Here is a 26,618-nt window from a genome sequence, read left to right on the forward strand (position 1 = left end):
GGAGGCGCTGGGGCCGGAGGGGCCGGAGGCGCTGGGGCCGGAGGGGCCGGAGGCGCTGGGGCCGGAGGGGCCGGAGGCGCTGGGGCCGGAGGGGCCGGAGGCGCTGGGGCCGGAGGGGCCGGAGGGGCCGGAGGCGCTGGGGCCGGAGGGGCCGGAGGCGCTGGGGCCGGAGGGGCCGGAGGCGCTGGGGCCGGAGGGGCCGGAGGCGCTGGGGCCGGAGGGGCCGGAGGGGCCGGAGGCGCTGGGGCCGGAGGCGCCGGGGCCGGAGGGGCCGGAGGCGCTGGGGCCGGAGGCGCTGGGGCCGGAGGGGCCGGAGGCGCTGGGGCCGGAGGGGCCGGAGGCGCTGGGGCCGGAGGGGCCGGAGGGGCCGGAGGCGCTGGGGCCGGAGGGGCCGGAGGCGCTGGGGCCGGAGGGGCCGGAGGCGCTGGGGCCGGAGGGGCCGGAGGCGCTGGGGCCGGAGGGGCCGGAGGCGCTGGGGCCGGAGGGGCCGGAGGCGCTGGGGCCGGAGGGGCCGGAGGGGCCGGAGGCGCTGGGGCCGGAGGGGCCGGAGGCGCTGGGGCCGGAGGGGCCGGAGGCGCTGGGGCCGGAGGGGCCGGAGGCGCTGGGGCCGGAGGGGCCGGAGGCGCTGGGGCCGGAGGGGCCGGAGGCGCTGGGGCCGGAGGGGCCGGAGGCGCTGGGGCCGGAGGGGCCGGAGGCGCTGGGGCCGGAGGGGCCGGAGGCGCTGGGGCCGGAGGGGCCGGAGGCGCTGGGGCCGGAGGGGCCGGAGGCGCTGGGGCCGGAGGGGCCGGAGGCGCTGGGGCCGGAGGGGCCGGAGGCGCTGGGGCCGGAGGGGCCGGAGGCGCTGGGGCCGGAGGGGCCGGAGGCGCAGGGGCCGGAGGGGCCGGAGGCGCAGGGGCCGGAGGGGCCGGAGGCGCAGGGGCCGGAGGGGCCGGAGGCGCAGGGGCCGGAGGGGCCGGAGGCGCAGGGGCCGGAGGGGCCGGAGGCGCAGGGGCCGGAGGGGCCGGAGGCGCAGGGGCCGGAGGGGCCGGAGGCGCAGGGGCCGGAGGGGCCGGAGGCGCTGGGGCCGGAGGGGCCGGAGGCGCTGGGGCCGGAGGGGCCGGAGGCGCTGGGGCCGGAGGGGCCGGAGGCGCTGGGGCCGGAGGGGCCGGAGGCGCTGGGGCCGGAGGGGCCGGAGGCGCTGGGGCCGGAGGGGCCGGAGGCGCTGGGGCCGGAGGGGCCGGAGGCGCTGGGGCCGGAGGGGCCGGAGGGGCCGGAGGGGCCGGAGGCGCTGGGGCCGGAGGCGCCGGGGCCGGAGGGGCCGGAGGCGCTGGGGCCGGAGGGGCCGGAGGCGCTGGGGCCGGAGGCGCTGGGGCCGGAGGGGCCGGAGGCGCTGGGGCCGGAGGGGCCGGAGGCGCTGGGGCCGGAGGGGCCGGAGGCGCTGGGGCCGGAGGGGCCGGAGGCGCTGGGGCCGGAGGGGCCGGAGGCGCTGGGGCCGGAGGGGCCGGAGGCGCTGGGGCCGGAGGGGCCGGAGGGGCCGGAGGCGCTGGGGCCGGAGGGGCCGGAGGCGCTGGGGCCGGAGGGGCCGGAGGCGCTGGGGCCGGAGGGGCCGGAGGCGCTGGGGCCGGAGGGGCCGGAGGGGCCGGAGGCGCTGGGGCCGGAGGGGCCGGAGGCGCTGGGGCCGGAGGCGCTGGGGCCGGAGGGGCCGGAGGCGCTGGGGCCGGAGGGGCCGGAGGCGCTGGGGCCGGAGGGGCCGGAGGCGCTGGGGCCGGAGGGGCCGGAGGCGCTGGGGCCGGAGGGGCCGGAGGCGCTGGGGCCGGAGGGGCCGGAGGCGCTGGGGCCGGAGGGGCCGGAGGCGCTGGGGCCGGAGGGGCCGGAGGCGCTGGGGCCGGAGGGGCCGGAGGCGCTGGAGGCGCTGGGGCCGGAGGGGCCGGAGGCGCTGGGGCCGGAGGGGCCGGAGGCGCTGGGGCCGGAGGGGCCGGAGGCGCTGGGGCCGGAGGGGCCGGAGGCGCTGGGGCCGGAGGGGCCGGAGGCGCTGGGGCCGGAGGCGCTGGGGCCGGAGGCGCTGGGGCCGGAGGGGCCGGAGGCGCTGGGGCCGGAGGGGCCGGAGGCGCTGGGGCCGGAGGGGCCGGAGGCGCTGGGGCCGGAGGGGCCGGAGGCGCTGGGGCCGGAGGGGCCGGAGGCGCTGGGGCCGGAGGGGCCGGAGGCGCTGGGGCCGGAGGGGCCGGAGGCGCTGGGGCCGGAGGGGCCGGAGGCGCTGGGGCCGGAGGGGCCGGAGGCGCTGGGGCCGGAGGGGCCGGAGGCGCTGGGGCCGGAGGGGCCGGAGGCGCAGGGGCCGGAGGGGCCGGAGGCGCAGGGGCCGGAGGGGCCGGAGGCGCAGGGGCCGGAGGGGCCGGAGGCGCAGGGGCCGGAGGGGCCGGAGGCGCAGGGGCCGGAGGGGCCGGAGGCGCAGGGGCCGGAGGGGCCGGAGGCGCAGGGGCCGGAGGGGCCGGAGGCGCTGGGGCCGGAGGGGCCGGAGGCGCTGGGGCCGGAGGGGCCGGAGGCGCTGGGGCCGGAGGGGCCGGAGGCGCTGGGGCCGGAGGGGCCGGAGGCGCTGGGGCCGGAGGCGCTGGGGCCGGAGGGGCCGGAGGCGCTGGGGCCGGAGGCGCTGGGGCCGGAGGGGCCGGAGGCGCTGGGGCCGGAGGGGCCGGAGGGGCCGGAGGCGCTGGGGCCGGAGGGGCCGGAGGCGCTGGGGCCGGAGGGGCCGGAGGCGCTGGGGCCGGAGGGGCCGGAGGCGCTGGGGCCGGAGGGGCCGGAGGCGCTGGGGCCGGAGGGGCCGGAGGCGCTGGGGCCGGAGGGGCCGGAGGCGCTGGGGCCGGAGGGGCCGGAGGCGCTGGGGCCGGAGGGGCCGGAGGCGCTGGGGCCGGAGGGGCCGGAGGCGCTGGGGCCGGAGGGGCCGGAGGCGCTGGGGCCGGAGGGGCCGGAGGGGCCGGAGGCGCTGGGGCCGGAGGGGCCGGAGGGGCCGGAGGCGCTGGGGCCGGAGGGGCCGGAGGGGCCGGAGGGGCCGGAGGGGCCGGAGGGGCCGGAGGGGCCGGAGGGGCCGGAGGGGCCCTGGCCCGGGGGGTAACAGAAGCAAAGGAGCAAAAGGGGTACATGGAACACATGGGTAGTTGATTCCTTGGAGGTTTGGGTGGCCGAGAGCGAAAGAGTACTCCTCCTTCTCCCATGTGCACAAACGTACTCCCAAATTGAGTTCTTTAATATGGATAGGACATTGCTGGCTGGGGTGGTGGACGTTGAGTGCTCGGCGATTGTGGTGATCATTCCCTGCACTGGGTGGACTTGCGGGTGAGTAAGGGGAGCGCCAGCGCCCGTAATGGAAGTTTGATGTGGGGCTGTTGGCGGAGGAAGAGGTGGGTGAGAGGGGCCATTCGGAGGTATGTGGAGATAAACGATACGGGAGAGGTTTCGGCAGCTACTGTGTGGGAGGTGTTGAAGGCAATGATGAGGGGGGGGGTTTATTTCGATACGGTCACATGGAGAAGGCGGAGATGGATAGGATAGATTCTCCAGGTGGACAGGAGGTATTCAGTAGCCCCGGAGGTGGGGCTGTTGAAGAGCGACAGAAGCTGCAGATGGAGTTTGGGTTGCTATCTACTGGGAAGGAGGTGGGGCAGCTGAGAAGGGGGAGAGGGGCGGTGTACGAATATGGGGAGAAGGCTAGCTGGATGCTAGCACACCAGCTGAGAAAGCGGGAGGCGGCGATGGAGATTGGGAACGTAGAGGACAAAGAGGGGAATACGGCCTTGGACCCGGTGGCGGTGAACGGGATGTTCGGGGACTTTTATAGCAGGTTATACGAGTCGGAACCCCCAGTCTGGCGGAAGGGATGAGGTAGTTTTTAGAGTGATTGGAGTTTCTGAGGATGGAAGAAAGAGCTGGTGGAGGGCCTAAAGACCTCAATTGGGCTGGTTGAAGTGATGGAGGGGTTGGAGGCGATGCAGTTGGGTAAGGCCCTGGGGCTGGCCGGGTACCCAGTGCACTTTTACAAAAGGTTCTCGGGTGTGCTGGGGCCCCTGTTGGTAAGGGTGTTTCACGAGACTAGGGAGCGAGGGGTGCTCCCCCCTACGTGTCACAGGTCTCCATTTCTCCCATCCTGAAGCGAGGAAAGGGCCCGGAACAATGTGGGTTGTACAGGCCAATCTCCCTTCTAAATGTAGATGCCAAGCTATTGACCAAGATCCTGACCTCGAGAATAAAGGGTTGTGTGACGGGGTGATAGGGGAGGACCAGACCGGGTTTGTGAAGGGGAGACATTTGGTGGCGAATATTAGAAGGCTTTTAAATGTGATAATGATGCCCTCCACGATACGAGAGGGGGAGGTGGTGGTCGCCATGGATGCGGAAAAGGCCCTCGATTGGGTGGAGTGGGAATACTTATGGGAGATCCTGGAGGGTTTGGGTTCAGGCAAGGTTTCGTGGACTGGGTTCGGTTGCTGTACCAGGCACCAGTGGCGAGTGTGTGGACGAACTGCGTGAGTTCGGGTTATTTCCAGCTGCACCAGGGGACGAGGCAGGAATGTCCACTTTCCCCACTGCTGGCTATAGAGTTACTGGCGATGGCATTGAGAGCATCGAAGGACTGGCAGGGGATAGAATGGGGGAGGTGGAGCATACGGTCTCGCTATCTGCAGACAACCTGTTTAGTGTATTTCTGACCCGCTGGGGGGATTGGAGGGCTTATGGGGATCATAGAATCATAGGATTTATCGTGCAGAAGGAGGCCATTCAGCCCATTGAGTCTGCACTGGCCCTCTGAAAGAGCACCCCATTTAAGCCCACACTTCCAACCTATCCCAGTAACCCCCCCTAACCTTTTTTTTGGATACTAAGGGCAATGTAGCATGGCTAATCGACCTAACCTGCATATCTTTGGACTGTGGGAGGAAACCACAGCACCCGGAGGAAACCCGGAGGATATTGGGAGAATGTGCAGACTCCGCACAGACAGTGACCCTGGCTGGGGATCGGACCTGGAACCCTGAGCGGTGAAGCAACAATGCTACCCACTGTGCTATCGTGCTGTCCACAGAATCCTAGAGGAATCTGGCCGGTTTTCGGGGTATAAATTGAATATTGGCAAAAGTGAGGTCTTTGGAGATTGGGGGAGATGCCGTTCAAGGTGGTGGGAGGGAGCTTTCGGTATCTGGGCATCCAGGTGGTGCCGACGGGAGCAGCTGCAAAAGCTGATCCTGGCTCGGTTGGTGGAGCAGATGAAGGGGGACTTCAGAAGGTGGGATATGCTCCCCTTGTCACTTGGGGAGGGGAAGGTCTCGGAAATTTATAAAGAGCTCATGGAATGGGAGGGAGCTCCGATTAGGGGAGGTGAAGAAAAGTGGGGGGAAGAACTGGGCAGGGAATTGGAGGCTGGGCTGTGGGAGGATGCCCTGAGTAGTCAATGCGTATTCGTCATGTGCCAGAATTAGCCTGGTATGATTTAAGGTGGTCCACAGGGCGCATATGACTGTGGCCTGAATGAGCAGGTTCTTTGAATGTGGCGGACAGGCGTGGGCGGTGTGAGGGTGGGCCTATAAATCATGTCCATATGTTTTGGGCATGTCTGGAGCTTTTGGGATTTTGGCAGGGATTTGTCATGTCAAATGCGTTACGGCACGGTGGTCCGAGTCCAGAGGTTGCAATTTTTGGTGTGTCGGAGCCCAGGGGGCGAAAGGCCAATGTTTTGGCCTTTGCCCCCCGGTAGCCCAGAGATGGATTTTATTGGCTTGGAGGGACTCGGAACACCCGAAATCAGGGGTGGGGGTCAGTGACATGGCTGGGCTTCTCGGGCTTGAGAAGATCAAGTTCGCCCTGAGAGGATCAAGATAGGGTTCGTGCGGAGGTGGCGGCTGTTTATCGACTTCTTTGGGGAAAATTAAGCTGTCAGCAGGGGGGTTGGTAAAAGGAAAGAGAGAGACATGGGGGGTTGGCTGAGGTGGGAAATAGTTAGTAAGAAAGGCGGATTGGGGAATTGTGCATGTAAGCCCTGTTGGCTGGGTGTTATTTACTTTTTTTTCCTCTTGAAAATTGTTAAAATTATATATGCCTTAATAAAAATATTTTTAAAAAAGAGACTAATTTCGCCAGCAAAGAAAGGAGATGCATAACGAGGGCAATCGTTTCGAATTTATCAGGATATTGGTACGGAGCTGGCGAAGAGGCATGCTGGATTCAACAGGGCCAAGGCGGTGTTCTATTTTGAAACACCAGAAGAGGCCAATGATTTTATAAGTGACTATAAACTGGAGAACTGAGAATTGGTGTGAGATGGAGGAGCAAAGGTTGGTTATTGTGTGTTGCCGGAGAGTGGGGGGGGGGTTTCCCTTTGGGGAATTATAAGTTTGTAAGGGGGTAATCACCCCCATTGAAGATTTGCTGGTTGAGAGGAAGAGGCTGCAGTGGCAGTTCGATAGGTTGACAAGGGAAGGGCAGTGGTGCAGCTAAGGAGGGCGAGGGGGATGCAATTTGCATATGGGGAGAAAGCGAACTGTACCCATTAGCTGAGGCGGCAGGCTGCGTGCAGGGATATTTTAAGGGTACAAACAAAAAAGGGGCGGGGGGGGGGTGTTCGTGTCAGTGCCAGGGAGGATTAATTGGGTGTTCAGGGGTGTTATGAGAAGCTGTACAGAGCTGAGCCGAATGAAGAGGAAGGTGATGTGGGATGGTTTCTGGATGGGGTGGAGTTTCCAAGGTTGGAGGAAGAGAGGGGGCAGGCGTTGGAGGAGTTGCTGGGGCTGAGGAAGGTGATTGACAGCATTGGGGGGGGGGGGATGAAGCTAAGGAAGGCACCAGGGCTGGACTGCTTCCCGGTGGAGTTTTACAAGGCGTTTGTGACAAGAGTTGGTACCGCATTTGTTGGGGATGTTTAGTGAGGTGTTGGAGAAGGGGGAGCTGCCAGAGACACTGACACAGGCGTCGATCACTCTAATCCCGAAGAAGGGGAAGGATCCTTTGGAGTGTGGGTCGTAAGGGCCCATTCTGTTGTTAAACGTCGACGTGAAAGTGCTGGCTGGTGGTGGGGAGGTTGGAGGAATGTGTGCCAGGGGTGGTTGCTGAGGATCAAACGGGTTTTGCAAAGGGCCAACAGCCCTCTAGCAACATCAGGAGGCTGTTAAATGTGGTTTTGACTCCGTCAGTGTGCGGGTGCCAGAGGTCATTGTTTCTCTGGGTGCAGAGAATTGGGTGGCAAGTGTATCTACAAATGGGATGAGGTCACTGAGTTTTGGGCTGCTTAGGGGAACGAGGCAGGGGTCGTCGCTGTCACCATTGTTGTTGATCCTGGCGATTGAGCCCTTGGCAATGGCCCTTAGGGGGTCTGTGGAGTGGCAGGGGATTGTGAAGGGAAGCAGGAAGCACCAGGTGTCGTTGTACGCAGATGACCTGTTATTCGTGTTGGGCCCAGTGGAGAGTATATGAGCGGCACAGTAGCACAGTGGTTAGCACTGCTGTTTCACAGCGCCAGGGTCCCAGTTTCAATTCCCGGCTTAGGTCACAGTCTGTGCGGAGTCTACAAGTTCTCCCCGTGTCTGTGTGGGTTTCCTCCCACAAGTCCCGAAAGACGTGCCGTTAGGCAATTTGGACATTCTGAATTCTCCCTCTGTGTACCCGAACAGGCACCGGAATGTGGCGACTGGGGGCTTTTCACAGTTGCTTCATTGCAGTGTCAATGTAAGCCTACTTGTGACAATAACGATTATTTAAAAATATAAACAAACAAAGAACAAACAAAGAAATGTACAGCACAGGAATAGGCCCTTCGGCCCTCCAAGCCCGTGCCGACCATGCTGCCCGACTAAACTGCAATCTTCTACACTTCCTGGGTCCGTATCCTTCTATTCCCATCCTATTCATATATTTGTCAAGATGCCCCTTAAATGTCCCTATCGTCCCTGCTTCCACTACCTCCTCCGGTAGCGAGTTCCAGGCACCCACTACCCTCTGCGTAAAAAACTTGCCTCGTACATCTACCCTAAACCTTGCCCCTCTCACCTTAAACCTATGCCCCCTAGTAATTGACCCCTCTACCCTGGGGAAAAGCCTCTGACTATCCACTCTGTCTATGCCTCTCATAATTCTGTATACCTCTATCAGGTCTCCCCTCAACCTCCTTCGTTCCAGTGAGAACAAACCGAGTTTATTCAATCGCTCCTCATAGCTAATGCCCTCCATACCAGGCAACATTCTGGTAAATCTCTTCTGCACCCTCTCTAAAGCCTCCACATCCTTCTGGTAGTGTGGCGACCAGAATTGAACACTATACTCCAAGTGTGGCCTAACTAAGGTTCTATACAGCTGCAACATGACTTGCCAATTCTTATACTCAATGCCCCGGCCAATGAAGGCACGCATGCCGCATGCCTTCTTGACTACCTTCTCCACCTGTGTTGCCCCTTTCAATGACCTGTGGACCTGTACTCCTGGATCTCTTTGACTTTCAATACTCTTGAGGGTTCTACCATTCACTGTATATTCCCTACCTGCATTAGACCTTCCAAAATGCATTACCTCACATTTGTCCGGATTAAACTCCATCTGCCATCTCTCGGCCCAAGTCTCCAGACAATCTAAATCCTGCTGTATCCTCCGACAGTCCTCATCGCTATCCGCAATTCCACCAACCTTTGTGTCGTCTGCAAACTTACTAATCAGACCAGTTACATTTTCCTCCAAATCATTTATATATACTACAAAGAGCAAAGGTCCCAGCACTGATCCCTGTGGAACACCACTGGTCACAGCCCTCCAATTAGAAAAGCATCCCTCCATTGCTACTCTCTGCCTTCTATGGCCTAGCCAGTTCTGTATCCACCTTGCCAGCTCGCTACCGGAGGAGGTGGTGGAAACAGGGACGATAGTGACATTTAAGGGGCATCTTGACAAATACATGAATAGGATGGGAATAGAGGGATACGGACCCAGGAAGTGTAGAAGATTGTAGTTTAGTCGGGCAGCATGGTCGGCACGGGCTTGGAGGGCCGAAGGGCCTGTTCCTGTGCTGTACATTTCTTTGTTCTTTGTTCTAAGCCGCCTTCTGGAGATTGGAGACAGTGACTGCGGAGTTTATACAGGTGGGGAAAGTGCCGAGAGTAAAGATGGTCCTGCTACAGAGCAGAAAGGGGAGGTTGGCACTCCCGAACCTGCTGGGAGTGGGTCAAGATGGAGGAGTCCTATAGGTGATCCAGTCTGAGGGCTTTGATGACGGACAACTGCCGCTAGTTCCTGAGAAGTCTACAGCAAGCCCAGTGGCGGTTAGGGTATGGAATCAGCTGAGGAGACATTTTAAGTTTGAGGGGATGTCTATGTTGACACCACTGTGCGGGAACCACAGGTTTAAGCCGGAGGAGATGGATGGGATATATGGGAAGAGGAAGGAGGCGGGATTGGTGAAGGTGAGGGACTTGTATTTGGAAGGGAAGTTTGCAGGTCTGGATGAGTTGCGGGAGAGGTTTGAGTTGCCGAGGAGGAGTGAATTTAGTTATATGCAGGTGAGGGACTTTGCACGAAAGGAGTGGAGGATGTTTCCCAGGTTGCTGGAGTACAACCTAGTGGAGCAACTGCTGCTCCCGGATGAATCGGGAGAGGGTAGGATTGGGGACATATATGGGTGGTTGGGGGAGCAGGATCAAGTACAAATGGGAGGAGGAGTTTGTGGGGAGGGAAATAGGCTGGAGACTTTGGCGCGAGGCGATGCGGGGGTGAATTCAACTTCCTCCTGCGCGAGGATGAGCTTGATTCAGTTCAAGGTGATGCACAGGGTACATATGACCCGGGTAAGGATGAGTCTGTTCTTCCAGGTGGTGGCCGATGAGTGCGAGAAGTGTGGGTGGGGCCGGCAAATCATGAGCATATGTTCTGGGGATGCACGAAGCTGGAGAGTTATTGGGAAGCGGTGTTTGGGACGTTGCTTAAAATTGTAGGGATCAGGACAGACCCAATGGTGGCGATCTTTGGGGTATTGGAAGTGCTGGAGCTGATCGAGGGCAAAGGGGCTGTGTTGTGGTCTTCGCCTCTCTCATCGCCCGGCGAAGGATCTTGCTAAATTGGAGGTTGGATACGCCGTCGGGGGTGGAGGCCTGTCTGGGGGACTTGTACAACTTTCTTCGGTTGGAAAAGATTAAATTTGAATTGAGGGGATCGGTGGAAGCCTTTGAGACACGGAGAGGGTTTGTTCATGACAATGTTTGTGGAACTGTTCGTCGTGTGGGTGGGGGGGGGGGGGGGGAGGGGGGGAAAAGAGAGGAGTGTAGGGGTAAAAGGGGAAAAAATGTACAAACTGTGATGTAGTGGAGTGTGATGTATATATGACTGCTTTTTGCGCATGTTTGGAATACAATATGTTCAAAAAAAGCCTGGGATTAGTGTGGTTTAGATTGGGGAAGTCCCTCGAGAGTTAATGATTTGCACCCTGCAGAGAGAAAGTCTTTTCATCTTGAGATGAGGGGTCAGTGCTGGGTGGAGCTGAGAGACACAGCCATTTTGAATGCATTGGAAGGTTTGTGTTTTGAGAGAAACTGGAAGGGAGTAATCTCTGATTTGGTAACTCTTGTGTGACCACAAGAGAGGCAGTTTTCTTTCCCAGTGCGATAGCTTATAAAGAGCTGTATGTGTATTTTATTGTTGTTTAACGGGAAATTGAATAGTAGTTTTAATGTGTACGTGTAAGTGGTTCTTTTCGGGTTTGAAGTTAGAAAGTTTAATATTGTAGTTATACTAAAGTTTGTTTTAAAATAACCAAGCTCTGTTTCTTCATTCAATCACTCTTTGAGCGAATAGATTTTCCACATAGTATTTAAAATAAAACATTGGGGTTTCAGTCCAGTATCCTAGCCACTGTTGATGCCTTCACCCTATCCCCACAATCCAGCAATCCTACCCAACCCTTTTTGGACAGTAAGGGCAATTTATTATGGGTAATCCACCTAACCTGCAAATCATTGGACTGTGGGAGGAAACCGGAGCACATGGAGGAAACCCACGCAGGCATGGTGAGAACATGCAGACTCCACACAGACTGTGACCCAAGCCAGGAATCGAACCTGGGACCCTGGAGCTGTGAAGCAACATTACTAACCACTGTGCTACCGTGCTGCCCGTACTTTGCTAAATGGATAGATTAGCAAAGGAATAAAGAAATAAGAAAAGAGATTGGCAATGGCAAGGAGAGAGAATTTTAACTTCAGAAACTGGCACTGCAAGGAGAACAACAACTTAAAATGTTGGAGGTAAAGGCAGGAGCTGAGGAACGTCCAGAGGAAGAATAAATACTTCCTAGTCAAAAGTTCAGGAGAGATATGTTTACAGATATGCCAGCAGTGCCAGGTTTTGATGAGAAAGATGTGGAAACCTTTTTCATTTCATTTAATAATAATAATCTTTATTGACACAAGTAGGCTTACATTAACACTGCAATGAAGCTACTGTGAAAAGCCCCTAGTCACCACATTCCGGCGCCTGCTCGGGTACACAGAGGGAGAATTCAGAATGTCCAAATTACCTAACACACGTCTTTTAGGACTTGTAGGAGGAAACTGGAGCACCCAGAGAAAACCCACGCAGACATGGGGAGAACGTGCAGACCCCGCTCAGACAGTGGCCCAAACCGGGAATCAATCCTGGGACCCTGGCGTTTTCAGAAAGTAACTAAAGAATTGAATTGGCCAAAGACCATGTGGGTGGTATTGGTTGAAACAAGGTTGGTAGGTAGAGCTAGTGACGTGTTTGCATCACTATCAGAGGAGGTATCTAGGAGTTATTTGGTGAAGAAAATCACACATATTACATGCACATGAAGTAGTGCCAGAAATCTAAAAAGAACCAGGTGAAATATATATATATTTATTTATTTATATATATATTTATTTATTCATATATTTATTTTTTTATATATATATATATATATATATATAAAAATGTATTATATTTTACCTGGTTCTTTTTAGATTTCTAAACTTCTGTTTGTGGGCTTCTGGCACTAGTTCATGTGCATTTAATGTGTGATTTTCTTCACCAAATAACTCCTAGATACCTAGATATATATATTTAAATAATATTTATATCTATTATATATATATTTATTTTTATATATATATATATATATATATATATATATATAGTATATTAATATATATATATATATATATATATATATATATTATATTATTTATATATATATTATTTATATATATATATATATATATATATATATATATATTATACATAGAATTTGAAAGCATTTAACAAAGTAATTTTGATAGGTGGATAAGAAAATTAAAAATAGACCAAACATAACTCTTCAGGAAATAATGATTTTGGAGGAATTTAAAGATTCGCTTCCTGCAGTCATGAGAACTCGTGGAAGAGGAAAGAGTTAAAACTGCAAGTTAGGCCGCAGAAATGGCTGATTTTGAATTGGTTTATAAAACAAAAGTTTAGTTTTTGACATCACTTTCAATCTGTGAAGGATAGAAACTTGGGGAATGAGAAATTTGCAGACGATCAATGCAAAGGAGGTTTAGTTGGTGATGTTGAGAGGAGAGTGCCTCAGAGTAAAAAGGAAACCGATCATAGTGGTAGAGAGACTAGAAACTTCATTGTAATAAAATTGGACATGTGATGTCGCAGTGTTGGTGGCTTAAGAAAAGTACTGGGGCGACAGATTCGGTGGAACCGGATAAACCAGTGGAGTTTATTAAAGTGAGAGGAAAAGCCATTGTCCCAGTGGAAGAGGTGCAACAGAGTGTACAGCCTGTTCAGAGATTGGTGCATAAGCAGGCACCAGAACAGTTTAAGGATTTTATTTGTGAGGGTAAGGTTTACTTTGTGTACAAAGTGGAGTAGGTAAGGAGATTAAGATTTTAAGGGATACAAGAACAAGTTGATCTTTAATGGTGCGAGATAAGAAGAGATGTGGTTTGGAAGGAGTATTGCAGAAAAGGTGGTAATTAGTGGTGAGAGCAGTAATGTACCACTATGTAAGCTCAGGTTAGAGTCCGGTGAAAAGTGAAGTGGGTAGTAGGAGTAATAGAAAAATTGCCCTTTTATGGGGTACAATTTATTCTAGGTTATGATATAACTGGATCATAAGTGGGAGTGCAGCCTACTGTGGTTGAAAAATGAGTGTAAAGTACAACAACTGAGATGTTGCAAGAAGTATATCCGGGAGTGTTCCCTGATTGTGGTTAACCGGTCGCAAAGCCACAGGTTGAGACGAGAGGAAGAGAACTTGAGTGCCGATAGGGATGCTGAGGTTCAGTTCTAAGAAACCATCTTTGATCGTGTGGTTAGTAAAGAACGAGCAGGTGGTGGATGAAGCGGATATCTTTAGTAATCTTTATTCGTGTCACAAGTAGGCTTATATTAACACTCCAATGAAGTTACTGTGAAAATCTCCTAGTCATCGCACTCCGGATGGACTGGTCCATATTTAAGAACTCACCGACGGACTTCTGGTGGCGCCATGGAGGAGTAGGTCGCACATTTGATAGCTACTGACTGTGATGGACTTTGGGACCTTTTTCCCCTGTTTTTTTCTGGATTTTATTGGATAAATTGGTGAAGAGTGAGACAGTGAGGAGAACTCCCCCTCCAGTGTATGGAGAATTGGACCAGAAGTGGCCGTGTGAGAAGACCAAGTTCTACAAGGAAGACGCGCGCAGAGCTGGCAACGCGGGAAAGTATGGTGGAGAAGCAGGGCAGCGGGGAGACGGCACAGTGGTCGACGGAGCAGCTGAAGTTTTTTGAAGATTTCTTCGCCAAGCTTAAGGACACGCTGGACCTGATCAAGGCTTCGATTGATCAGCTGGTGCAGAATAAAGGAACCCACGGGCGTGCGATCCAGGAGGTGGAGAAAAAGGTGTCCGAGCACGAGGAATACCTGGAGGACTTGGAGAACAGGTCCAGTAGGCAGAACCTGAGAATCGTCGGCCTACCTGAAGGCAGTGAGGGATCAGATGCGAGGGCCCATGTGACGAACATATTGGAGAACATGGGGGGTGCTGAGGCGTACCCATGGCCCCTGGAAGTGGATAGAGCGCACAGCCCTTGCGAAGAAGCCCGAGCGAACGAGCCGTCCAGGGCGATGGTGGTTCGTTTACACCGATTCCTAGCCAAGGAACACGTTCTGCAGTGGGCCAGGAAAGAACAGAGCAGCAGGTGGGAGAATTGTGAGCTACGCATTTAATCAAGACCTGGGTGCGGATTTGGGCAAGAGGGTTTGATCGGACAAAAGCGGCCCTCTTTAAAGAAAGGGGTGAAGTTTGGGATGTTGTACCCAGTCAGTCTGTGGGCCACATGAGGAACGGGATTTTTACTTCGAAACACCAGACGATGTATTGACTTTCATCAAGGAAAAAAGACTGGATATGAACTAAAGACACTAAATCCTTGGAGAGTATTGTAGTGGCGATTTGTTGATAATCACGTTTGTGCTGGTTTGAATAAGTAGTGTTATGTGCAATAAGGGGCTGTTTCGATGGCTAAAGTTAACTTTGTCTTTTTGGGAGCTGATTGGTGAGTGGGAAGCTGGAGGGGGTGCGGGTGGTACACGTGAACGTATATGCTCCGAATTGGGACGATGTGGAATTCATTAGGTGGGTGTTAGGTAATGTTGCCAATCGGCACCGGAGGCACCAATAATGTTTCTCTTTTTAATGAGTGGAATACTATCCCACCAGCGTCACCAATAATGTTGCCAAATTTGGGATATCTACTTTATCCAGATATTAATCTGGTATAATAATGAGGATATTGCTTTCAGAGTCGCCAGCTATCAGATGATGCCACCACAAGGTTTAACTGGATATCGATCAAAGACCCATAGTTAGTTCAAGTTCAATAATAGTTTATTTACACACACTAATTCCTCCGACATGCAACATAAAACACTTCGAGCTAAAATATACACTACAACAATCTGTACTTAACTTCAGGCACCCGGCTTTAAGCAGAGGAACAAGGCCTTTGTTCGGATCTGGAGTGGCTGGGTCTGAAGAAGTAACTTCATTTCTGCTGAGCTCATCCGTCTGGTAGCGATCGTTGATCTTGAACTTGCTTCTGGTTGTGGTGCTGCAGTTGGCTTCAGGCGTAGGCCGGGCCAAGAGAGACTGAACACATGGCAGTGTCTCTTTTTATCCTTGGGGGAGGGAGGGGGGGGGGTTCGCCCTCTTTTGGGCAGTCCTTAGCTTTGGACCCAATCATTCAGCAGGCTCCGTAAGGGGCGGGTGCCTTGATGGCTGGGCGTGTCTTGAGCGATCATTGACCTTGGCTGTTTGGACTTCCTGGGCGAAGGGAGTGGCGCTGATGAGTCTGTATCTATCTGATACCCGAGTACAAATCTTTTGTCCTGGGGAATGGGCCATTAGAATGCAAATCGGCTGGGGGTTTCGATAGTGTGGTTATCTAGTGACAAATATACACTTAAGCTCTGAGTTCGTCTGGATCCTGCATTGGCCATATTTCCCGTGATTCTTTGCAAGTGGCCATATTTCCCTTTGTAAGTGGCCATCCCAGATGGCTACTGTAAGATCCCAGACTTAGAGTCACGTAACTTGATCATGGGGGGGGGGGGGGGGGGGGGGAGATTTTAACATTGATCCGGAATTGGACCGGTCAAAATCCAGGACCGGGAGGGTGCCAGCTGCGGCAAAGGAATTGGAGGGGTTTATGGAACAGATGGGGGGAGTAGAATCATGGAAGTTTGCACGGCCAAGGGCAAATGAGCTTTCTTTTTTCTTCCATGTCCACAAGGTATACTCTCGCATCGACTTTTTTGTTCTGAGCAGGGCTTTAATACCGGGGGGTGGTGGATACTGAGTATTCGGCAATCGCAGTGTCGGATCATGCCCCACATTGGGTGGATCTACGGGTTAGCTTGGAGAGAGGTCAAAGCCCGCGATGGAGGATGGATATGGGGTTGTTAGCGGACAAAGCGATCTGTGGGCAGGTGAACAAGTCCATCCAAAACTACCTGGAAACAAATGACACGGGGGAGGTCTCTGCAGCAACGGCTTGGATGCTTTGAAGGCAGTGGTCAGAGGGGAATTAATCTCGATACGGGCCCCCAGAGAAAAGGAAGAATGGGCTGAGAGGGATAGGTTTGTTGAGATACTCCAGGTGGACAGGAGACACTCGCGGAGGCCCCAGATGCGGGGCTACTGAGGAGCGGCGTAGGTTATAGGCGGAGTTTGGGCTGTTGACTACAGGGAAAGCGGGCAAGTGGGGCGAATTATGAGTATGGGGAAAAGGCAAGCAGAATGTTTTTGTTTTTTTAAATATATTTTATTAAAGTTTTCAAACACAATTTTTTCCACCTTACAAATCAACAAAAAGATAACACAATAACTAATAGATAACATCATTTAAATAAAATAGTGATATAACAAAGTAACAAAAAATAGTGCTCCACCCCAACCAGAACAAAACCGGATCCCACCCCCCCTCTCTGGGCTGCTGCTGCTGACAATCTATTTTCCCTTAACGTTCCGCGAGATAGTCAAGGAACGGTTGCCACCGCCTGGAGAACCCCTGAACCGATCCTCTCAACGCAAACTTCATCCGTTCCAGTTTTATGAACCCTGCCATATCGTTTGTCCAGGTCTCCACGCCTGGGGGTTTCGCTTCCTTCCACATGAGTAAGATCCTTCGCTGGGCTACCAGGGACGCAAAGGCCAGAATATCGGCCTCTTTCGCACCCTGCACTCCCGGCTCATCCGCTATCCCAAACATAGCTAACCCTCCAACCTGGCTTGACCCGGACCTTCACCACCTTTGAAATCACTCTTGCCACTCGCCTCCAGTACTCATCCAGTGCCCGACACGACCAAAACATGTGTGTGGTTCGCCGGGCTTCCCAAGCACCTCCCGCACCTGTCCGCCACCCCGAAGAACCTGCTCAGCCTCGCTCCCGTCGTGTGTGCTCTGTGTAGAACCTTGAATTGTATCAGGCTAAGCCTGGCACATGAGGAAGAGGAATTTACCCTACTTAGGGCATCAGCCCACAGACCCTCCTCAGTCTCCTCCCCCAGCTCCTCTTCCCATTTTCCCTTCAGCTCCTCTACCAGCGCCTCCCCCTCCTCTCTCATCTCCAGATATATTTCGGACACTTTGCCCTCCCCGACCCGTACCCCCAAAATCACTCTATCCTGGATCCCCTGTGTTGGGAGCAGCGGAAATTCCCTCACCTGTTGCCTCGTAAAGGCCTTTACTTGCATGTATCTAAAGATATTCCACGGGGGCAACTCATACTTTTCCTCCAGTGCCCCCAAGCTCGCAAATGTCCCGTCAAACAAATCTCCCAATTTCCTAATTCCTGCCCGATGCCAGCTCTGGAACCCTCCGTCCATCCTTCCTGGGACAAACCTATGGTTGTTCCTGATCGGGTACCACACCGAGGCACCAGTCACACCCCTATGTCGCCTCCATTGCCCCCAGAACCTTAAGGTTGCCGCCACCACTGGGTTCGTGGTATACCTTTTCGGGGAGAGCGGGTAGCGGCGCCGCCACCAGCGCCTTTAGGCTCGTTCCTTTACAGGACGTCATCTCCAGCCTCTTCCACGCCGCCCCCTCTCCTTCCCTCATCCACTTGCGAACCATCGCCACATTGGCCAGTCCCCCCTGTCCTTGCTGCGCTGCAGGAACCCCCTCCTTACCCTCAGGGTCTTCCCTGCCCACACGAAACTCATAACACTCCTATCTATTTTCTTAAAAAAGGCCTTAGTGATCAAAATGGGGAGACATTGAAGCACAAAAAGAAACCTTGGGAGGGCCATAATCTTGATCGCCTGCACTCTGCCCGCCAATGAGAGCGGCAGCATATCCCACCTCTTGAAATGTAAAGTTCTCCAGCTCCTGGCTACCTGAATCCCCAAATATCGGAAGCTCCTTTCCACTCTCCTCAACGGCAGGTCGTCTATCCCTCTTCCCTGATCCCAGGGGTGTACTACGAAAAGCTTACTCTTCCCCATATTGAGCCTATATCCCGAAAAATCTCCAAACTCCCTCAATATCTGCATAACCTCTGTCATCCCCTCCACAGGATCCGCCACATACAGCAGTAGGTCATCTGCGTAGAGTGACACTCTGTGTTCCTCTCCCCCTCTAACCACCCCCCTCCGTTTCCTAGAGTCTCTCAACGCTATGGCCAGTTGTTCAATTGCCAGCGCGAACAGTAATGGGGACAGAGGGCACCCCTGCCTCGTTCCCCTGTGTAACCGAAGATACTCCGATCTCTGCCGATTTGTGACTACACTTGCCACTGGGGCCCCATAGAGGAGTTTAACCCAACTGACAAACCCCTCCCCGAACCCAAACCACCTCAGCACCTCCCATAAATACTCCCACTCTACCCTATCAAATGCCTTCTCTGCATCCATCGCTACCACTATCTCTGCCTCCCCCTCCGCTGGGGGCATCATTATCACCCCCAACAGCCGTCGCACGTTAGCATTCAGTTGTCTCCCCTTTACAAACCCTGTCTGGTCTTCCTGCACCGCCCCCGGGACACAATCCTCGATTCTCATCGCCAGCACTTTTGCCAGCAACTTGCCGTCTACATTCAGGAGCGAGATTGCAGCGGATCTTTATCCCGCTTCAGGATTAATGATATCATCGCCTCCGACATTGTCGGGGGGTAGAGTCCCCCCTTCTCTGGCCTCGTTAAAGGTTCTTGCCAACAGCGGGGCCAACAAGTCCACGTACTTCCTATAAAATTCCACCGGGAACCCGTCTGGTCCCGGGGCCTTCCCTGCCTGCATGTTCCCCAGCCCTTTAGTCACCTCGTCCACCCCGATTGGCACCCCCAGACCTGCCACCTCCTGCTCCTCCACCTTCGGGAACCTTAGTTGGTCCAAAAACTGTTGCATCCCCTCTTTTCCCTCCGGGGGTTGGGACCTATATAGCCTTTCATAAAAGGTCTTAAACACCTCATTTACCTTCCCTGCACTCTGCACCGTAGTTCCCGTTCCATCCCTCGCCGCTATCCTCTTACGAAGCTGGTGGGCTAACAGCCGACTCGCCTTTTCCCCATATTCGTATCTCATCCCCTGTGCCTCTGCCTTCCCTGTGGTCAGCAGGTCAAACTCCGTCTGAAGTCTTCGCCTCGCTCTGTATAGTCCTTCGTCCGGGGCCTCCGCATATATTTTATCCACTCTCAAAATCTCCCCCACTAATCTCTCCCTTTCTTTGCCCTCTTTTCTCTCCTTGTAAGCCCTAATGGAGATCAACTCTCCCCTAACCACCACCTTCAGCGCTTCCCATACTACCCCCACCTGGACCTCACCATCATCATTAGCCTCCAGGTACCTTTCAATACATCCCCGCACCCTTCCACAGATCCCTCATCCGCCAATAGTCCCACATCCAGTCGCCACAGTGGGCGCTGTTCCCTCTCCTCTCCTAGTTCCAGATTCACCCAGTGCGGGGCATGATCTGAAACGGCTATGGCCGAGTACTCCATTCCTTCCACCCTCTGAATCAGTGCCCTACTCAAAACAAAGAAATCTATCCGGGAGTAAGCCTTACGAACATGGGAGGAAAAGAAAAACTCTTTGGCCAACGGCAGCAAATCTCCACGGATCCACTCCCCCCTTTTGCTCCATAAACCCCCTGAGCACCTTGGGCGCTGCTGGCCTTCTTCCGGTCCTGGATCTAGACTGATCTAACCCTGGATCCAGCACAGTATTGAAATCCCCCCCCCCCCCATTACCAGGCTTCCTACCTCCAGGTCTGGGATACGTCCCAGCATCCGCTTCATAAATCCCGCATCATCCCAGTTCGGGGCATATACATTTACCAGCACGACCTCCATTCCCTGCAATCTACCACTCACCATCACATATCGGCCACCGTTGTCCACTACTATATTCCTAGCCTCGAACGACACCCGTTTCCCCACCAATATAGCCACCCCTCTCTTTTTCGCGTCCAACCCTGAGTGGGACACCTGTCCCACCCATCCTTTCCTTAACCTAACCTGATCCGCCACCTTCAGATGCGTCTCCTGAAGCATGACCACGTCTGCCTTCAGTCCTTTTAAGTGCGCGAACACTCGGGCCCTCTTAATCGGCCCATTTAGGCCCCTCACATTCCACGTGATCAGCCGGATTGGGGGGCTGCCCGCCCCCCCGCCGACTAGCCATCACCTACTCTAGGCCAGGCCAGTCCCACGTCTAGGTCCCGCGCACCCACCAGTCCCCCAGGCGGCGCACTCCCATCCCGACCACCTCTTCCCTTGCCAGCTCCCTCTCGATCCCAGCAGCAGCAACCCAGTTATCTTCCCCCCCCACCCCCCCCCCCCCCCCCCCAACCGCTAGATCTCCCCATCTAGCATGGTTACTCCCCCCATAATGCTGCCGAAAGTCAGCTGACCCCGGCTTTCCCCGCCCTCTCCTTGACCCCCCCCCCCCCGTGTGTGGAACTCTCATCCTCCTTGCGCCTATCTTCCCGCCATCATCTCCCTAGCGCGGGAAGACCCGCGCTTTCCTAGATCAGCCCCGCCCCCCTATGGCGCAGCTCCCACTACAGCCCCGTTCCCATTCCCCACCTATGTCCCTTTTTCCACCGGCGCCCACATTTCTCAGTTCCCCCCCCCCCCCCCCCCCCCCCCCCCCCCCGTCAAAGAAAACCGGAATTCTTCTCTTCCCTTTCCCCTCCCCATCTATCATCGCGATACGGTGAACCTCCCATTCCCCAATTTACATTTCTGTACATCAACATCGTCATCTCCCCCACCGCATCAGTCCCTCAGTTCTAGTCCAACTTTTCTTTTTGGATGAAGGTCCATGCCTCTTCCGACGTTTCAAAATAATAGTGTCTATCTTGGTACGTGACCGACAATCGCGCCGGCTGCAGCATCCCAAACTTTACTTCTTGTGAAGCGCCGCCTTGGCCCGATTAAAACTCGCTCTCCTTCTCGCCACCTCCGCGCTCCAGTCCTGATACACTCGTATCACCGCATTCTCCCACCTGCTACTCCGTACCTTCTTGGCCCAGCTCAAAACAGCCTCTCTGTCCGTGAAGCGGTGAAATCTCTCCACTATCGCCCTTGGTGGTTTTCCAGCCTTGGGTCTCCTTGCAAGGACCCGGTGAGCCCCTTCCACCTCCAGGGGGCCCGAGGGGGCCTCAGCTCCCATTAGCGAATGGAGCATCGTGCTCACATAAGCCCCAACGTCAGCTCCCTCCACTCCCTCGGGGAGACCCAGAATCCGGAGGTTCTTTCTCCTCGATCTGTTCTCCAGGACTTCGAGTCTTTCGATACACCTCTTGTGTAGCGCCTCGTGTGTCTCCATTTTTACCGCTAGGCCCAGAATCTCATCCTCTTTCTCAGCTGCCTTCTCCTTCACCCCACGGAGCTCTATCGCCTGGGCCTTTTGCGTTCCTTTTAGCACTTCGATTGCCAACAACATCGGCGCCAGCACCTCCTTCTTTAATTCCTCCACACAACGTCTAAGGAATTCCTGCTGATCCGGCCCCCATGTCGCCTGGGCTCCATCCGCCGCCATCTTGCTTCTTCCTTCTCTTCTCTGCCGCTGCTCCAGAGGATCCTTCGCAATCGGGCCACTACCACCGATCTTTTCCATACACACTAGGGGGGATTCCTTACTACGTCACCCCACACTGGGTTTGGTCCGAAAAAATTTCAGTTGGGGCTCCCAAAAAGAGCCCAAAAATCCGTTAAAGCGGGAGCTGCCGAAACGTGCGACTTAGCAGTGCATCGCCGCAACCGGAAGTCAGCAAGCAGAATGTTAGCGCACCAACTCAGAAAAAGGGAGGCGGCCAGGGAGATAGGGAGAGTAGAGGTGGAATTACGGTCCTGGACCCAGCGGGGGCGAACGAGGTGTTTAAGGACTATTACTGCAAATTATATGAGTTGGAACCCCTGGCTGAGGTGGAGGGGACGATGTGGTTTTTGGGACAGTTGAGGTTCCTGAGGGTGGATGACGATCTAGTGGAAGGGCTGGGAGCCCCAATTGAAATTGAGGGAGGGGCTGGAGGACATGCAGTCGGGCAATGCCCCAAGGCCAGACGGCTACCCGGTGGAATTCTATAAGGAGTTTTCAGAGATATTGAGCCCACTGCTGATAAGGACATTTAATGAAGCAAGAGAGAAGGGTATCCTCCCCACAAAATGTCGCAGGCCTCGATTTCACTGATCCTGAAACGGGAGAAGGATCCGGAGCAATGCGGGTCATACAGGCTAATTTCTCTACTGAATGGGGGAAGTTATGCGGATCCTCTGGGAATTTGGTACCTTTTCGGGGTATAAATTGAACATGGGGGAAAAGCGAGCTGTTCGCGATCCAGGCAAGAGGGCAGGGGAAGAGACTGGGAGAGCTGCCGTTTAGAATGGTTGGAAGGAGCTTTCGTTATCTGGGAATCCAGGTGGCCCGGGAATGGGAGGCACTGCACAAGTTAAACCTATCCCGACTCGTAGAACAAATGGAAGGGGACTTTAAGAGATGGACATGCTCCTGCTATCATTGGTGAGGAAGGGTACAGACCGTGAAAATGACGGTCCTCCCCAGATTTCTGTTTGTCTTTCAGTGTCTCTTCATCCCGAGGGCCTTTTTCAAGCGGGTGAATAAGGTTATTTCGGGCTTTGTGTGGCCGAATAAAACCCGCGAGTGAAGGAAGTGTTGCTGGAGCGTGGTCGGGGGAGGGTGGATTGGCGCTGCCGAACTTTTGCAGTTACTACTGGGCATCTAACATAGCCATGGTTAGGAAGTGGGTAGTGGGGGACGGGTCGGTGTGGGAGCGGATGGCGGCGGCGTCATGTGAACACACAAGTTTGGGAGCACTGATAACGGCACCTTTTACGTTCTCGCCGGCCCGATACTCCACAAGTCCAGTGGTGGTGGCGGTTCTGAGAATCTGGGGGCAGTGGAGGAGATGCAAGAGAGTGGAGGGAGAATCTGTTTGGACCTCTATTTATAATCATCGGTTTGTACCGGGTAGGCTGGATGGTGGGTTCCGGAGATGACAAAGGGCAGGAATTAGGATCTATTTATAGACTGGAGCTTCCCCAGCTTCAATGCCGTGGAGGATAAATTTGAATCGCCAGCAGGAAATGGGTTTAGGTATCTGCAGGTGCGAGACAAGGCAGGTTCCGGCCTTCCCGCTGCTGCCGCCACGGGGGATACAGGACAGTCTAGTCTCCAGTATCTGGGTGGGAGAGGAGAAGGTATCAGATATCTACCAGGAACTTTTGGAATCGGAGGAAACTCCGGTGGAGGAGCTTAAGGGCAAGTGGGAAGACGAGCTATAGGAGGAGAGACAAAGGCGGGTCTGTGGCAGATGTCCTAAGCAGGGTTAATACATCCTCATCATGTGCCAGGCTTAGCCTGATGCAATTCAAGGTAGTCCACCGGGCACACATGACGGTGGCCCGGATGAGCAAGTTTTGTGGGGTAGAGGACAGGTGTGCGAGGTGCGTGGGAAGCCCAGCAAATCATGTCCACCTGTTTTGGGCTTGCCGAAGCGTAAGAGGGTTTTGGCAGGGTTTTGCTCAGGCAATGTCCACGGTACTAAAAACACGGGTGGTGCCGAGTCCGGAGATGGCGATCTTTGGAGTGTCGGAAGAGCCGCGAGTTCAGGGGGCAAAAGGGGCAGGTCTCTAGGCCTTTGCCTCCCTGGTAACCGGAGACGGACCTTATTAATGTGGAGGGACTCAAAGCCACGAGTGTCGAGACCTGGGTTAGTGACATGGCTGGGTTTCTCAGTCTCGAGAAAATAAAGTTTGCCTTAAGAGGGTCAATGATTGGGTTCACCCGGAGGTGGCAGCCATTCGTCGACTTTCTCGGGGAAAATTAAAATGTCAGCAGAAGCAGAATTCCGGGGAGGGGAGAGGGCCAGACTGTTGTTTTATGGTTGGGGTGTGTGAAGATTGGGATGGGGGTGGAAATGTTTATTGTCCTATGTTGCTGTTATTATTATAAAAACTTCCAAATACCCTAATAAAAATATTAAAAATAAGAACTCAGAGACCAACTTAAATGAGTATGCCACTACCGTCACAGACTTCATCAGCAAATGTGTGGACGGCTGCGTGCCAAAAAAACCAGGATGTACGTTCCCCCAACCGGAAACCATAGCTCAGTCGCGAGATTGACTCCCTACTGAAGGACAGGTCTGAGGTGTTCAAGTCAGGCGACCCTGACCTATACAAGAAATCCAGATACGACCTCCGCAAAGCCATCCGAGATGCCAAGAGAGAATATCAGACCAAACTAGAGTCACAGACTGGCGTTACAGACTCTCGGCGGTTGTGGCCAGGCCCAAACAACATAACGGGCTGCAAAGCGAAGCCGAGCAGTATCTCCAGCAGCAGTGCACCCCGCCCCGATGAACTCAATACATTCCAAGCTTCAAGAAGGAAACCAACGATCCGCTGTCGAGCAACCCATAACACACCCATACTCACCATCACCGCTTCCAAAGTCAGATCATCGGCTTTCCTGAAAGTGAACCCTCGGAAGGCAACGGGTCCGGACGGGATCCTGGGTCGTGCGCTCGGAGCCTGCGCGGACCAGCTGGCAGGTGTGTTCGCGGACATCTTTAACCTGTCCTGACTCCGCTCCGAGGTCCCCACCTGCTTCAAGAAGACCACCATCATACCAGTGCTAAAGAAGAACCAGGCAACGTGCCTCAATGACTACCATCCGGTGGCCCTGACTTCGGTCATAATGAGGTGCTTCGAGAGGTTGGTCATGAAGAACATCACCTCCATACTCCCAGAATGCCTTGATCCACTGCAATTCGCATACCACCCCAACCGGTCCACAGCAGACACCATCTCCCTGGCCCTACACTAATCCCTAGAGCATCTCGACAAGGACTCCGACATCAGACTCCTATTTAGTGACTACTGCTCCGTCCTTCAACACCATAATCCCAGCCAAGCTCATATCAAAGCTCCAAAACCTAAGACTTGGCTCCTCACTCTGCAACTGGATGCTCAACTTTCTAACCAGCAGACTACAATCAGTAAGAATAAACAACACCTCCTCCACAATAGTCCTCAATACCGGGGCCCTGCAAGGCTGTGTACTTAGCCCCCTACTATATTCCCTGTGTACACACGACTGCGTGGCAAAATTTGGTTCCAATTCCATCTACAAGTTTGCTGACAATATCACCATAGTGGGTCGGATCTCGAATAACAATGAGTCCGAATACAGGAGGGGGATAGAGAACCTAGTGGAGTGGTGTAGCGACAACAATCTCTCCCTCAATGCCAGCAAAACTAAAGAGCTGGTAATTGACTTCAGGAAGCAAAGTACTGTACACACCCCTGTCAGCATCAACGGGGCCGAGGTGGAGATGGTTAGCAGTTTCAAATTCCAAGGGGTGCACATCTCCAAAAATTTGTCCTGGTCCACCCACGGCGACGCCGCCACCAAGAAAGCACAACCGCGCCTATACTTTCTCAGGAAACTAAGGAAATTCGGCATGTCCACATTGACTCTTAGCAACTTTTACAGATGCAACACAGAAAGCATCCTATCTGGCTGCATCACAGCCTGGTATGACAACTGTTCAAAACCGCAAGAAACTACAGAGTTGTGAACACTGCCCAGTCCATCACACAGACTTGCCTCCCATCCATTGACTCTATCTACATCTCCAGCTGCCTTCTTGGGAAAGCGGGCAGCATAATCAAAGACCCCTCCCACCCGGCTTACTCACTCTTTCAACTCCTTCCGTCAGGCAGGAGATACAAAAGTCTGAGAACAAGCATGAACAGACTCAAAAACACTTTCTTCCCCGCTGTTACCAGACTCCTAAATGGCCATCTTATGGACTGACCTGACCTTGCCAGGGGTGAACTGGCAAGGTGGATACAGAACTGGCTAGGCCATAGAAGGCAGAGGGTAGCAATGGAGGGATGCTTTTCTAATTGGAGGGCTGTGACCAGTGGTGTTCCACAGGGATCAGTGCTGGGACCTTTGCTCTTTGTAGTATATATAAATGATTTGGAGGAAAATATAACTGGTCTGATTAGTAAGTTTGCAGACGACACAAAGGTTGGTGGAATTGCGGATAGCGATGAGGACTGTCTGAGGATACAGCAGGATTTAGTTTGTCTGGAGACTTGGGCGGAGAGATGGCAGATGGAGTTTAATCTGGACAAATGTGAGGTAATGCATTTTGGAAGGGCTAATGCAGGTAGGGAATATACAGTGAATGGTAGAACCCTCAAGAGTATTGAAAGTCAAAGAGATCTAGGAGTACAGGTCCACAGGTCATTGAAAGGGGCAACACAGGTGGAGAAGGTAGTCAAGAAGGTAGTCAAGAAGGCATACGGCATGCTTGCCTTCATTGGCCGGGGCATTGAGTATAAGAATTGGCAAGTCATGTTGCAGCTGTATAGAACCTTAGTTAGGCCACACTTGGAGTATAGTGTTCAATTCTGGTCGCCACACTACCAGAAGGATGTGGAGGCTTTAGAGAGGGTGCAGAAGAGATTTACCAGAATGTTGCCTGGTATGGAGGGCATTAGCTATGAGGAGCGGTTGAATAAACTCGGTTTGTTCTCATTGCATAGACAGAGTGGATAGTCAGAGGCTTTTCCCCAGGGTAGAGGGGTCAATTACTAGGGGGCATAGGTTTAAGGT

The 26,618-nt window shown here is 54.5% G+C and overlaps 1 protein-coding gene across 1 annotated transcript in view; it reads left to right on the forward strand.

Moving 5' to 3' along the window:
- The window catches only part of sms (spermine synthase), a 200,369-nt gene that overhangs the window by 42,387 nt on the left and 131,364 nt on the right, over positions 1–26,618 (forward strand). The gene's annotated exons all lie outside the window — the stretch shown is intronic.

The sequence above is a fragment of the Scyliorhinus torazame genome, chromosome 8, assembly GCF_047496885.1.
Source record: "Scyliorhinus torazame isolate Kashiwa2021f chromosome 8, sScyTor2.1, whole genome shotgun sequence".
Lineage (NCBI taxonomy): Eukaryota > Metazoa > Chordata > Chondrichthyes > Carcharhiniformes > Scyliorhinidae > Scyliorhinus > Scyliorhinus torazame.